Below are 16368 nucleotides of genomic sequence, written 5' to 3' on the forward strand. Positions count from 1 at the left end.
AGTTGATTTTCATTTCCCCACATTATTACTGTAATGTGACGATCACAAACAGACAAAACAACTGGATGCATCTGCTGATCACCTCAGCGTGCTCGACTTAGAGACAGGAATCTGATGGGTTGTGCTGTGACACACAACAGGAAGGGGAAGCCATAAGTGAAGTTAAATCCTTCAGTGTTTCTGGCGATGACAGATGGTGGGGGGACTGAGGGTTTATGGGAAATATGCACTTATCTCTGAAAAGTCAGAGTAATTGTAAAACCACTGACCACTTGACAAACAGGAAGAGGCCAAGAATCCGTCCATCCTGGATTATGTCATGATGGCACAATGTGGAGACGCTGTAAGAGAGGTGCACCATCTTCTACCAGTGTTTCAACTGTACGTGTTAGGAATCAACTCTCAGCTAATGTAACGATGTGTCATCTGCACGTGTCCTCTTACTACTGAACATTGGTAAATTCATTGTTCAGTGTAATTTTCTGTTTGTTTGAACTCACCAAAACCACACACTCACCTCTGATTTGCTTGATATAAATTCCAAAAATATTCCAGTTCTACATGCTGGTCTCGCCTGATGCCTGACTTTCTCTTGCTTATGTGCCACTTCAAATCTCTCCTGTCCTGGCCTGCTGTGTCTTCTCGTCCCCGGAGTCAAAGTGCTCATGTGAGTTGCTGCAGATCACATCTGTACTGTATCCCTTACTGTAAAACTATCCTACTCTGGTCTCAGAGGCTGTGTCTGGTCCCAGTCCAGAGTCCAGCCATGGTGGCTGGCAGGCTGCACAGCCCAGTTGAGCTGAGCCCTGTTGCCTGCAGTGGTTCCCTGGTGATCAGAGGTCACAGTCCAGTCAGCTATTGGGCCCCTAGCTCCATGTGCTAATTGAGCTAATGGTGGCTTTAGCTACAGCCAGAGATGACTTCAGCAAACAATATGGTGAGCAATGGCTGAAAGCTACTGTGGAGACATGCTGTCCCCCTGTATTTTGGAGCTGTATTTGAACTCTTGGCATATTTTACATGTTGCTCCTTCAAATTTATTGGCAAAGAGTCAAACATTCAGTTAGACCATGTTTAAAAACCTAAAGCATACCAAAACAATAGTTTGTACATTTAACCAAATATTCAAAAATGAATACTCACAACAACAATTGAGAGAAATTAAATATGATTGAAATCAAAATTGAAAGTACATCCATCCATCCATCCATTTTCTATACCGCTTATCCGTCAGGGTCGCGGGGGGGCTGGAGCCTATCCCAGCTGACTACGGGCGAGAATTGAAAGTACAATTTATCATAATATGTTGAAATGATTGGTCAATACATTTTAAAAGGATGTGACAATTAAACTATTAAAATCACCAAATCAAAATTTTTTTTAACTCTAAAAGACGTTAGTATCTTTTTTCAGCTGGTCCAAGAAACTAAATTAAGCTAACTATTTCTGATTATTCCAGAGCCTTGCAGTCAGGACGTTATGTTTTCAAGAATGAAAACAAAATGTGTTTAGCTTTCTGAGAAATAAAAACCAGTCCGACCTTTAAGACCATCACTGGCAGCAGCTGAAGCATCACACAATGCTTTAACTGAGTTATTCAAATGTAGAAACAACACACAGGGTCAGTCTCTGTTACTGTCATGCTGACATGACTGTGCTCAAATCAGAAGTAGTACAGGCGACAAAACGACTTTTCTGTGTGGACTTTGGCTTCTCACGCAACAGGTTACTCACTGGTAGCTTTGGCTTTTCAGGAGTTCCTGTCAGCTGGCCACAAGTCAGCCTGAAATGATCATAAAAAACCCCCCCAATATTCACTCTGATGTTTATTAACCTGTCAGGTCTCTCAGTAAGTGGATATATATGTGTACATTTTCAGTTCCTTTCTGTTTGACTAGAACAGATTACTGAGATAAGAGAGACCCACGACACCCAGAAGCAAATCTACAAACAGACCAATAATTTGTGAAAATGATAGCCACAGAATTTTACTGGATATATTTTTCTATTATATTTCAAAATGCTCTTTTTCAGTAGTCTGTTTTTATTTCCTCATGGCATTTTTCATAATGTCATAATTTATCCATTTAGCACTCGCAGCCTGTGTTTGTTCACAGCCACAGCCGCCAGTCAGTTGATCCACAGTTACTTTGACATTGTTGTCGTTCTGACTTCCAGTTTATTGGCTAAATCAGGCAGCAATTGTTGGACTTACTTGTTTAACAAACAAGGGTCATGTGATTGGCTGAAAGGTGACTGATGGCATTATGTCATGAACACTGGCACTATGAAATAAAAGTGTTATTGGAAAATTATAAGGGCAGCACGGTGGTGCAGTGGTTAGCGCTGTCGCCTCATAGCAAGAGGGTTCCAGGTTCAAATCCCGGTCTGGGCCCTTCTATGTGGAGTTTGCATGTTCTCCCTGTGTCTGCGTGGGTTTTCTCCGGGTACTCCGGCTTCCTCCCACAATACCAAAAACATGCACATTAGGTTAATTGGCTACTCTAAATTGCCCCTAGGTGTGAGTGTGAGAGTGTGTGGTTGTTTGTCTTTGTGTGTTGGCGACCAGTCCAGGGTGAACCCCGCCTCTCGTCCGTAGTCAGCTGGGATAGGCTCCAGCTCCCCCGCGACCCTGACGGATAAGCGGTATAGAAAATGGATGGATGGATGGATGGAAAACTATAACATTAAGGCAGACTTAATATCCAATAAAACTCTGAAAATACAAATAATGACATAACACTTTATTACCATGATTTCAGTCTTAATCATTCCGGTTATTTCAAGTGTGGGTTCATTTACATATTTAGACAATGTCTTCATACGATTCTACATTTTATATGGTCTTTTTGTTAATCTCATAACAAACACTTTTGGATGTCATAGGAAACAATTATCACGGCTCGTTCGCTGATCATGTGACCCTCTGGCACATCTGGCGATGTGTTGCTCAGCAGGGGTGGATGTCAGTCAACATGTGGGCTTGACAGTCTCTCTCCATGAGGACCATGACACCCTGCTAAATGCTTCTCAATTGAAAACACTGAAATCACATTTCCTGGTGTCTCATTATGATACAAAGCTCTTGATATCATTATTACTGTACCGTCACTGTGGAAAATGTGCATCATCGAGATGTCAATTAGGCTTTTGTCAGAGGTCTTCTCTTTTTCAAACAGGATTCACAGATAAAAAAAAATGAACTAAGCAAATCACATGATGTGTTTTGACTGTTATTCCATATCTTTATCATAACCTTTCTCTCTTTGCTATCAATTCCTCTTTTGTTTGTTGTGTTCAAACACACAGAGGCTATTTTCACACCAAACATCACCTAACTGAGCAGCTGCTGAAAGAAATGAAGGGAACCAAATTAGCTTGCTTCTCTTTACCCCCTCACTCCCCTCCCTCTTGTTATTTGTATTTATTTTCTCAGACATGAGGAGATCGATGCAGGCCGATGGGAACGTGTAATGACCCTGTTAGCGAGCATGTGTGTATTTGCGTGCGTTGTTTGAAATCGGGACGTTCTCATACAGTTTAGAAAACCCGCAAGGTTGCCTTCATCGAGCCAGTGGCGCTAGATCAGACGTAGAGGAGGAATCAGTGAAAGAGTGCTGCAATGAAGATGTGTTTTCTTGTGATACAGAGCTACATTTTCAATGACTTGTTCACCATATGAAATTGCAAACAGATTTTTTTTCTCATTTACTATTATGGAGCCATGCAAATAGTTTTGGTTATATTTGTCCAGGTTTTGAGATACACTCTATGACAACTATAGTATAAGTGAGGTTAATACAAGTTTGTTTGTGGAACTCATAATAATAATAATAATGAAAAATATTAAATTATAACCAGCATCCCTAATCAATGTCCCTGTTAATCAAAGCCACAGAGCACTCTGTCTACACTTAACAGTTTTATAAGGACCTTTTTTTGGTTGAAAGCAGTTCCTCTGACCGTGAAGTCTGTGGATTATTACACCTGAACTGTACTAGAGAGGCATAAATAAAAGCAAAACTATCTGCATGGTTAGATACCACCAGAGGTAAGCCAACCGTTTAACGCTCTAACCACAATAAACATTCATTTTACACCTACAGGAGGACCGAAGGGCCCTCATCCCTTTCTCCTGAACAATTACAACTCAGTTACACCCTTATTTAGAAGACAGCAGGTTAAATACAGAAATAATGATCATAAAGTTGAATCAACAGCACTTTGCAACACCTTCTGCAAATACTGAACGTTATAAACTTCAAGAAAATCGGATTTATTGCATAACTGTTACATTGGACTGCATTACTTTTACCTACTAAACACGCAACTGGCAGCGTTACCAATGCACAGTTCACTGTTTATGCATCCAGCAGACACATTAACAACATCATCATTCATTCTTTTAAGCTGGGTTGGTCTCCACCAACTCATGAGAAACAGAAGTAATAGTTCTGTCTTATTTATTTATTTATTTATTTGAGGGGGTAGACATTAAAAAACATAAAATGGTCTGTAGAGCTGGGGCGAACTGTAGAATGATAATTTTCAATGTTTTCAACCCTTTAAATGCTCCCTTTCACAATCATTTGATCCATTATTAACATAAATATATTGATTCATGCAGCTTTAACTTCACAATAGAGATCCAGATGAAACTTTTATTTAACCTTGACACTTGTATTGATCAGGCAACCGATTGCTGTGGCTAAGAGAAACATCAGAGCTAACTGCTGAGGTGTCCTTGAATAAGTCATTTAAAGGTATGCAACATTTCCTTTAACATTATGATGCTTGTCATATATTTTGTGGACTTGTGCACTATCCCAAATGTTTGAAATAATGTTCAAATCCAGAACAATTTGCAATTTTAGTTAAACGCTTGTAAGGAAAGGGTCAGAGACTGAGGAAGGAAGTCAGTGGACGTCAATGGACGTATTGTGAATAAAACTTTAACCCCTGTGAACATTGCTGCCTGAGTCATATCAGGTAGATTTCATTCCCAATGCTGGCTTGTTTAACAGTGAAAACAACAACACCCATGAGACCACAATACTTCACTACAACATGAAACTACGTCTTCGTTTACACTGATTTGATTGAGAGACCCCTAGTGGCAGAAATGACACAGGGCTACTGTGTGTTTAAGAGCCTGTTGTGGTTGGGGTGGGCTGCTCTCATGTGTGGCTACAGCATGAGTGAGTGTAAAACAACCGACTTGTAATGTGCACAATTTCAGTATTACGGTAGTTGTGTTATTTAATAAATCTTTTAGTAAAACAAATGCATCAACAGCAATTAGTACATGTTATTAGTTTCTGTTCAGGATCGCCTGTAGTCTTGAACATGTGAGATGGGTGGGAGGCTGGTGAGTCAAACAGAAATGTTCTGCAGCACTCTGTGAGCAGCAGAATGAACTATAAAATAGTAAAATGATTTGATGGATGACATTTAGCTAAGTTCAGGATGATGGGGGGGATCTCTCGCTCTCCTTTCCTGTCTCTATCTGTCTGTCTGTCTCTCTGTATTTTCTGGGTCTTTGCTCTGACACAATTACACTTCAGCTCCTATCAGCTGCCGGGATGCTCCACTGCACCCCAGGAATGGACACACACACACACACACACACACACACACACACACACACAGCCATGCTACAGAGTCAAGTTCTCTTTTTTGCTAGACTCAGTGGGGCAGAATTTATATATTATGTTTATTAGTTGATGTTTACTTTATCCCATCTGAAAATAGACTTTTAAAATAGCAAACCTCGACCGCTTCATAAACACAGTGATCTACCAATGACCTTTGCACCAGGTTCAGTTAAATAAATCTGAATAAGATGAAATGTTGGGAAATCTCTTAATGAGGCTAAATTAATATATCATTATGTCCAAATAGACAATTTTTCATCCATACAATAATACAACCTGACAGCAGTAGCACCTCAAGAGATGTGACATGTGATGACCTGATTTCACAAGTCACAAACTCCAGTTCCTGCTCCAAAAGTAAATCATGAATTGTGACTCAGCAGTCACAGGTTCTAAAAGGTTCCACAGACCTCTGATAGCCTGAAGAACCAGGGTGTGTCCTGTCCATTCATACAAGCCTGTAGTATAAAAGCATACAGGTGTGAAGTGTGAGGTCTGCCTGTGCTGTGATTGTGTGACAGCTCTGACTGATGACAAACCTTACCAGGAAGTCTCGTTCATTCTGTTTTTGCTCCAGACCTCTCTCCTTTCTCTTACAGACTTCTGTAAGGTGAGCAAACAAAGTTTTCAGCTTTCCATCAGTGCACATCAGACCAGGGAGATCTACCATCCACATCCACTCTGGTCAGCAGGGTTGGCTACCTTTAAGTTTTGATCCAATACTAATATATCCAGCAACTGGTATCCAAAAGTAGCTTTTTTTTAGTACTTTACTGTCTGGCAAAAATATAGTTTTAGTTGTAAATAAAAAAAAGTCACCAAATATGTTGAAACACCAGCATTGTTTCAAAGGAAAAAGCTGCTCAAAGACCTGGAAGCCACTGGAAAAACAGTTTTTGCTCTGTGCACTTTACTCAGCCTGGTTAGCTGGACTAAATCGAATAAACTGGTGGAACATCAGTACAGTGTTGGACTAAACAAAAATCGAGATAGCTTGCGTTATGTGTTTCATTTTATACCAGTAGATTAATTAAGCATGATTAGTTGGCAACTAACTAACAATTTAACGACTAACTAACAATTTTGCAACATGTTGCCTCTCTGCCTCTGTTGAGGGCTTCTCTTGATACGGGTGTGTATCTTCACTGAGCGCTTCACGCATTTCTGTTGATGAACGATCGCTAGATGACAAATGAGTGGTCATGGTGACAGATAGCGGCAGTCACAGTCACAGTGCAGCGTATGGTGTGGCAATGTGGTTAAAGTACAAGTCAATCACGAGTCATTAATGTTTAAGTCCGAATCTTTTTTGATTTTGTCATTTGGAGTCTAAAGTCATCAAATTTATGACTCAAATCTGACACGAGTCCACACCTCTGGGTACTAGGAGTGATAATGCTTAGCAAGATTACAACAAACGCACAAAGTAAGCCCTACAGGAAATGTTGCCTCCCTCATGTAGGTGATAATAGCATGAAAAAAGAGTAACATTAGCATGTAAAGTTATAAATTCCTTCTGTTTGCCTGCTGCACAAGTTGGGAGCACAGGACCAGTCTAATTCTGGATACCGTATTTATAAAGTCAGCATGTATGAAAATACATTTGGAAAACTGTATGCCAAATGTGTTGCATTAATGCAAAAGTTTCTTTAGATACTCAGTAAGAATATCAGCTGTACGAGCTCATGAAATGGGACTATGCACACTGGTTTGATTGTTTTTCCTCTGACAGCTATATACAAATCCATTGGTCTGCTCTAGGGCTGTCACTTTTTCATTGAAATTTGCGCGACCGTTGGAAAAAATAAATAATCGAACTATTATTATTACCTGTTCACAAACTGTTTGAAACTGTTCACCTTGTGATCTAGCAGAAGATGCTCTTAAAATTCATTATTAACTTCACCTTTTGTCTGCCCTACCAGTAAACTTGAAGCTTTTTTCCACTGCACTGTACTGCCTGACTATACTCAACTTGACTCATTTTTGGTAACAGGTACTTTTCTCTGCTCTATTTTCCACTGCAGAAAACGCCATCAGTGTAGGCGGGATTGTTTGCTGATCACCGTATCAATGCAACATGAAACTTCTGAGACATCATCTTCAGCATCACACAAACGCACACGAGGCATCAGAAACAAGTGGTGCAACAGCTACTGCACAGCGTAGTCTGACCCACTAAAATTTGGGCTAATGGAAAAATTGGTTTGATAATAAACCAAATACAGGACGGGACTCGCCTATCAGAGTTTTACCGCCAGGTGTACCATGTGATTCAGCAGGAGAGTTCGTGAATGAGAGTGTAGCAGTGCCACAGTCAAGCAACTGAGTGTTTTAATTTGTCACAAAAACCGTTCAACTGAACTTCTTCTAAAATTTCACATGAAAATAATAAAGAAACAGTGACCCAGTGCACCTTGATTAATAAGTAAACTGGCCTCAGTAAATAGATTATTCCAAAGTGCACAGCCTTTGAGATCCGAGCTGCCACACTCGGCCAGTCAGAAACACAGCCTCTGACCGGCTGACAGACTCGACCCAAAGCATTGAAAGTGAACAGCTAACAATCACGCTAACTGTCAACATGGAATAATGGATAAATACCCTGAGAGGACATTTGCAGTCAGATATATCATTATGGATTAAAGTCACTGCAGTTTAGTATTGCAGTAGTTTACGTTGAGAATTTCCTCAGTGCAGGACTAATCAAAGCCTGTCTTATCTCACCGGACTCCAAAGATTCTGACATACAGATGACAACAAACCATTTTAGGAATCTAACCTCCATTATGAAGCCAAAACCATTTCGTTCTGACATTTATGGCAGATACCTGCAAAGCATCGACAGTACAATCAAACACTTAATGAACTGTCGGAGTCCATTTTTCTCATTTTTACACCCCTCCTCCACATCACTTTCACTCCCCCCTTCTCCCCACACACTCTCCACCTCATCTTCTTCTTTCTTCCTCACCCCTCATGATCTTTTGTACTGTGGTCATTCAGGAGTTGATGATGTCCATGCTAATGTGATCTAGGCCAAGGGCACAATGGACACACACACACACACACACACACATACACACAGAGGGTCAATAGTGTGAGAGGGTCAAACAGATGGCCAAGTTAACAAACAGCAGGGGAATTCAAACTACCATGTGCACACACACACACACACACATACATGCACATTTAATTTATTGTATTTAAAAAAACTTGTATGTGTCCATTTATATTTTTAAGTCCATGCTAATTATAAGCATAACCCTTAGCCTAATCTGAACCTGATCCTGTTACATATATATTAACCTTGCAACCTGCAGTCTTCTCACTTATATTTACTTATTATTAAATATTCCTTGTCTTTATACCTTTGTGAGGCATTTGTTTCATATGGGCAAACATAATATTTTCGATTTCTAAGAGTAGACATACTATGCTTTAATTTTATCTCCACTGTAATGGAGCTTCCAATTCAAATGAAACTGTTATGGAAATGCTTTAAAACTGTGTTCTGTCTAATGTCCAGCAGAGTGTGACTAAACTGGTTTCAGAAAGAAGTTTCATTTCCATCCACTGTATAGAAATATAAATATAATGGTGGACCACAAGCCAACAGCAAGAACCTACTGTATTGTGTTGTATTGCAAAAATGCAAAATGATTCGAGGATCCCAAGTTCCCAAAAATAATTAATAATCACGGAGCCTCCATATTTAAAGAGAGAAATCTTGAATCCGCTTACACTGGCTTTTTTCTGGAGCTTTCAAACATGTCAGATGGCAGTTGTCATCACGTTAATCCAGTAGCCCCACAAAGAAGGACCTAAGGTGAAAATTACTGAGTCAAATATATCAATAAAGAAAAAACTGTATATACTTGCACCTGAAGTCCAGTCATCCTGAATCATTTCTGAAGCTTGGATACCAGGATACCAGCAGCAAGGAAATGACACGTCAAGGTCTGAGACCACTTTGATGTGCACTGGAAATAACTGACATTTTCCCTGGTTGAGTTTTTCACACACTTCAATGAAAAACCTGTTTGAAGGCTCAAGGCTTTAAAGCATGTAAAATTCAAGCCTCAAATGCAAAGTCTTTGTTGTATTTGTATTTGTTGCACTGTATGAGTCAAAATCAAACAGTAGACCAGGGTTACTATGCTATGTATACCTATACAAAACAAGTAATAGAAATGAAAACCCTTTGGTGCCCCAGTCTGCGTTGTTAAATCCAGACAGTTCTGTCCCCAATCGGGGAGGCAGACTTGCTCTGAAACCGATTATCAGTTACCGGTTATCTCAGACAGTCCTCCTGTTCATCACTACCAGCCTTAGCACAGGTTCATCCATTTCTTTCATGACATAACACAGCCTCCTGCTGGTCACCAGAGGAACTGTCACTAGCTGCATAATTTATATTTACAGACAGATTGTAGGAAGGTGTGACTTTGGTTTAAAACAGACTTAAAACTAAAGGAAACTGCCCAAATTAATTAAACAGAATTGTTGTGAAGAAAGGCGCAAATTTCTCAACACACAGCCAAAACAATTAAAAAAAAAGCCAATCTACAGTACCGTTGCAAACAAGTCCAGAAAGTAAGGCAAAGGCAAAAACAAAAAAAACAGGCAGGAAAGACAAAGCAGTCAAAACACACAATTAAATGCTAAAATGTATGATACCAAGGAACATAAAAACTGGCGACAAACGCAAGGAGAGCACATGCATACACTATATGAACAAATGTATTGGCACACCTGACCATCACAGCAACAGGTACTTGAATGACATGTCATTCCAAATACATAAACATTCATTTGGAGTTGGTCTCCACTTTGCAGCTGTAACAGCTTCCACTCTTCTGGGAAGGATTTCCACAAGGTTTTGGAATGTTTCTGATTGAGTTTTGCCCATTCAGTGCAGGAGAGCATTTGTGAGGTCACTGATGTTGGACAAAAAGGCCTGGCTCACAATCTCCATTCCAGTTCAAGTTACAACCTGACTTTGACACCAAACTCAGCCAAGTATGCTAACATTAGCCACCAAGAAAGGCACCAGGAAGTGGAAGAATCAAAAGTTACAGCAGAAAATGATGCAGCAGTGAAAGCCAGATTTGTTGTGGCTGAACAATCATCAAAATGTTTCTCAGAAGGTGTAGCTTTGCAGCATTGTCTGCTGAAGGTGTGTGGCTGGTTATACACCTGAATGTCTTCTTTTATTTTGCTAGACCTCTGCTTTCAGAGGTAGTTTTTAAGACATTACTAAAACTAATAATAATAGAATTCATAGTCAATTGTGTATACAAGATACATTTTTAGGCTTTACAACTGGTCCTTTGAAGGTAATCAAAATGCTGATGTGGCGGGATGAAACTGAGTTTGACACCCGTGTGCTGTCGTTTTCAGTGAGTTGAACAGTGACCAGAACGCATTGAGATGTGAGCCGTGATGCCTTTTAACAACACTAGAGGGAAGCATCATTACATTTTGACCTCGTTGTCCTATATTCAAGTCCACTGAAGTGTGCGGAGAAGAGGAGCTCCGGTGCAAAGGTTAGTATAATTCATGCTGCTATAACTAATTTTATTACATAGTTAACACATATACCATTATTTTAGTTTACATTGCATTTTATCACTTATATCACTATATACCAATACTGCATTACCACTGGGTTGTTGTACATTGTGCTTTTATATTGTTCTCTTGATGCTGGAAGTCTTTTTTTTTTCATAAATATTTGCACAGTTCACTGTTGGGAATTATATAGCATTTTCTTATGTCATCTCTGTAATTTCTTTCTTAATCTCTATTTTCATTTCTTTTTTTATTATTGTTTCATACAGAGTTCTTAATATATCTTAGCCTGTGTGTGTGTGCTGCAGTAACATGTGGCTCTGCTGCGGTGGATCAATGAAGTCTAATCTCGGTGTGGTGGATACTGATAAGTGGTGATTATGACAAAGGTTGGGGTTTACAGATCTTCTTCAAGCCATTTTCCTGACATTTTTGGAAAGAGACACGTTGAACAATGTTATGGCTGTTCTCCTGTTAGCACAGCTCAGTCAGATCAAGGAATCTGAAAAGTCTTTGCACTGGATTTGACCTGAACTTCATTGTCTACCACCAAGAAAATATCTGCTGCTTTACTGGCTGTAAAACCGGTTTCTAATGGAAACCTCCGCCTCATTAGACAAAGGTTCAGAGAGGACAGTATGTGGAAACAAGTGAGATTAGCCTTGTCAGTCAGTTGGCCAGATGTTCCGGATATGTGTCACTTCAACACATTCAGCTCCAGAAGAAAAGTTCCAGCAATGTGCTCTTCAAATCATCAAACAAAGGGACTAGGAACAGCTGATTAAATATTTAAGGAATGACAAGTGTTTTCAAGTGTTGGCACAGATGTGTGTGAGGTTCATATCTGTGTGAGAACAGTGATTAACTTGCGTTTTGATATTTTCTGGAATTTCTGGTGCTCAACTATCTATCTACTAAGAATATCTGATCCAGCAGCTGCTCCAAACCACATCATGTTGACACGCCGACATGACCAGGTTATCTCTCAGAATCATGTAGCCTGATTGGTTTTATTATGATGGGCAATAATCTAATCTGATCTCAGCCAACATCATTAAAATGTTGGTCAACAAAACATTACAGCATGTTATGTTGTTTATGTCACGTTCATGTGTAAAAGCCAACCCACCTGCGTGTAAGAGAACACATGCTGCACATGTTCCCTGGATGTGCAACTCACCATGATGGAATTTATATAAGGTGTGATTTCATACCAATCAGGCTACAAAATCTTTTTACATTTTTAGGGTTGCTAATAGTAGTGCTCAAACCCTAATCTATGCTGTATAAAATATATATTTTTAAAAAAATGTAATCATGAAATGACAAAATTTACCAGGCCAGTGAAACAGTAAGCAATATTTTTTACTGGTTTATAAAAATCTAAAATATATATATCAAAGACTGGTAGTACTTACTGAAAAATTACTTAGTAAATCCATTACATTGCTTAGAAGGCAAAATATAGTGTCAAAGTCAAACACATTATTTTGCTGTATTGAGCTTGAAATGAGCCACAGATATTATAAACTTGCACCAAGGGCCTGGATGGGTGCTGGTTCAGTTCTGAGCTATATTCCCTACAGGAATAACCTATATAAAAAGACCTGTAAACTTTATGTCAGGTATTTATGGTTCCAAACAATGTAAATTTTTAGAAAACCAAAAGTTTTAACTTGATGCAAACTAAAAAGGATGTTTTTCCATTGATTTATTTAAAGACATGAACAGACATGTTTCACCATCATGTTCATCATTTTCAAAATTGAGAACGATGTTGAGTTGATCCATAATTTGCCTCAGCGAGGCATTAGCTGCATTCACTATATTCATAAAGTCCAGCTGCAGCCTGGGAATCATTCCAAGGTCAATTTGCTCGTCTTGAGCCCAATCATCATTTTCATCATCTTCATCATCACCTTCATCATCATCTTCATCATTTCCTTCATTGTCAAAATTGATAATGTTGTCAATATTGTGGTGCTCCAGTTCATTCCCCACCAATGCAGCAATAGCATTTGCTCCATTCATAAAAGCGAGCCGCAGCCTGGGAATCGTTCCAGGGTGAATTTGGTCGACAGGCTCGAATAAATACTGTGGAAAGGGCTGGTCCATCTACAAGATCATTTAGACAATGTCATGTTATTATTACTACTCAGGAAAGCAACCACAGGACCACACACTTGTACAATATTCATTTATCAACAAATTAATGTTACTTGGTTTGGAGTGTGTGGATGCTCTTCATATCTTTACACATTATGTCAGACATGTTTGTGTTAAATGAGGAGTGAAGTTCTTACCTTGATTGGGACCTCCCTGGTTAGGACCAATGTGGGGTCCATCTCCTCTGTCCATCATAACTGAAATCATACAGCAAACGAAAGACCATTTTACATCCACATTACCACATTGTCTATGCTCATTATTTACATTTTTCAGTACATCACAACATTGTCTGCCCTACACCCTGTTATATTAAACATCAGACATGTTTGTGTGAGATGATGAGTGAGGTTCCTACTGTGGTTAGGACCACCGTGGTGAGGACTGCCCTGGTAAGAACCGATGTGGGGTCCGTCTCCTCTGTCCATTGCAACTAAAAAGATACAGCAGATAAAATACTATCTGAAATACACACTTACCAAATTGTAATGCTCATTATTTACAGTGCATTACAACGTTGTCTGCCCTACCACTAACAGACAAGACCATCAGAATTTTTATCACTACAAACCCTCACATTGTACATTTGGCACAACAACGTGTATATAAAAATAATGATAGGTTAGCAGATTGGTTTATGTATTTGTACTGACGATTTAAATTTGATTATCTGTTCCACTACTTGGCCTTCACACTACATGACTTTGTGAGTCCAGTTACCCAGGACTAACACTATGCTCTGTGAACCCAGTAATGTTGAACCACAACCATGACATTATCCAACCAATAACTGTACTGTACTCTTAGATAGAGGTGAATGTTTTGTTCCACACCCATATCAGCATTGTGAGTGTGTAAATAGTATGTTTTCAAAACTAATAAAATGTCATTTCAAAATGAGTAGAAGACAAAACAGAAGTGTCGATTAACTGGGCCTGCAGACTCACCTGAATTCGAGGAAACTTGCCAGTAAACACTAAATTACAGACTGGTTAGAAGTCTTTGCATGCAGAAAAGAAATATTTCTGAAGAACTGTTTTGTATAAACTTTGTGCGAGATGCTTCTTAGAATGCGTGGAGTGATGCTGTGTCTTGTCTCCTTGAGATAGTAGTGCGTAATAATCGCTGTGATCCTTGGGAGTGTCTAGTAGGCCTGCAGTGGAATGTGTTCTGTGTTCACTGTGAAACATCAGTGCCATAAAGAGAAGACATCCCAACACATGAGCTCCAGAACTCACGTGTTGTTCTCCATTCCATTGCAGTTGGAACATTTTATAGAAAAAAAATAGATGTTAAGTTGTTCTTGTTGTTTTTGTTGTTATTTAGTTAGGCCTTTTTAAAGTGACTTCCACCTTGCTGCATTACTAATTACACCAAAATGTGAAAATGAAGCACAGTTCAATACAGAATCAAGGTTTAACTAAAATCCTACTCAATATATGATCAATAAACGCGAATCAAATCAATATACTTCAGTTAAGCAAACTTCAAGCATGTTTTAAGGATGTAAAACCCTGGAGGGCCTGCAATTTTCTACTTCTAAACTCAGACAAAACTGTTAGTGTTGGGCCCTGAACATCTTACAGACAAATTACCTACTGATATATGGCCTCACCTTCACCTCCAGTCCCATTGTAAGCATCTGGGAGTTATCTTTGCTTAGGATATGTCCTTTAACTCACACATAACACACATTTCAAATACTACCTTCTTTCACCTACGTAACATTGCACAAATTAGGCACATCCTGTTTAGGAAGATGCAAAAAAATCATCCATGCATTTGTTACTTCCAGGCTGGAATATCACACATCTGTTATCCGGCTGCCTTAATAAGTCTCTTAAAACTCTGCAGCTGATCCAGAGTACTGCAGCATGTGTACTCAAAAGAACTATAAGGGATCATACTTCTGCCATATTGGCCTCCCTACACTGACTGTCTGTAAAATCCAGAATAAAATTTAAATTTCTTCTCTCCCCTTGCAAAGACCTTAATAATGAAATACAATCATAGCTCATAGTATCCCATTATCCAATTAGAACTCTACTCTCCCAGGATGTAGGGTTATTTTTGGTGCCTTCCACTCTCCAAGAGTAGAATGGTAGCCAGAGCCTTTAGCTACCAGGCTCCACTCCTGTGGAACCATCTTCTGGTTTCAGTCCAGGAGACAGACACCCTGTGTGGCACAGTAACACTGGTTTACTCCCTGCCAGCGTGTCGCCAGTTTCCGCAAACAACTATGCTAAATATCAAGGACAGACATAACCCATCTTCAAAATTTTACTGCTGTCTGTGGCCCCAAGTTCTCTGCCTGACCTCAAGTAACCCAACTGACAACCCTTAAATACAGGAAATTGTATACCTACTTGCTCGTATTAACATGTTAGGATTTAGTCATGTTGGGTACTTACACCTGTTCAGTGAAAGGTGTGTTATATAGATTAAACGATGCATTGTAAATTTTGAGATGTATCTCTTCTGGCAGAATGGTGCTCCTTGGTTCTGACTATTGACTTATTAAAGATCTATGATGCATCTCCTCTTGTACAAAAGTGAACCCAAAATATCTGAGATGAACGCTGCCATCTGCCATTGCTTGTTAGCTCAAGAGTCTGTGCAGTAGAGATCGGATAATGGTGGCGCGGTTTCAAGTTCGCGTCCACACCCGTGACAGCAATATATAAATTTGAGGGTTCTGCGCAGTATCTTAGCTGTTCCTAGGACTGCACTCTTCTGGACAGAGATTACAGTTGTTGTTTATGCTGTATATAGCATATATACAGAGTATATATAAACACCCAGGCTTCTGGTAGAGGACCCAAGCTTGAGAAAGACACACAGAACACCATTTATATCTGCTGAGGTGAAACCTTCCATGCATGTGAGGAGCTTCCTGTCAATGGCCTCTGTCTCCTCCTTTGGCCAGCTTATTATACCTCAGGACCCTTGTGTGTGTGTGTGTGTGTGTGTGTGT

The sequence above is a fragment of the Scatophagus argus genome, chromosome 13 (assembly GCF_020382885.2).
Source record: "Scatophagus argus isolate fScaArg1 chromosome 13, fScaArg1.pri, whole genome shotgun sequence".
Lineage (NCBI taxonomy): Eukaryota > Metazoa > Chordata > Actinopteri > Scatophagidae > Scatophagus > Scatophagus argus.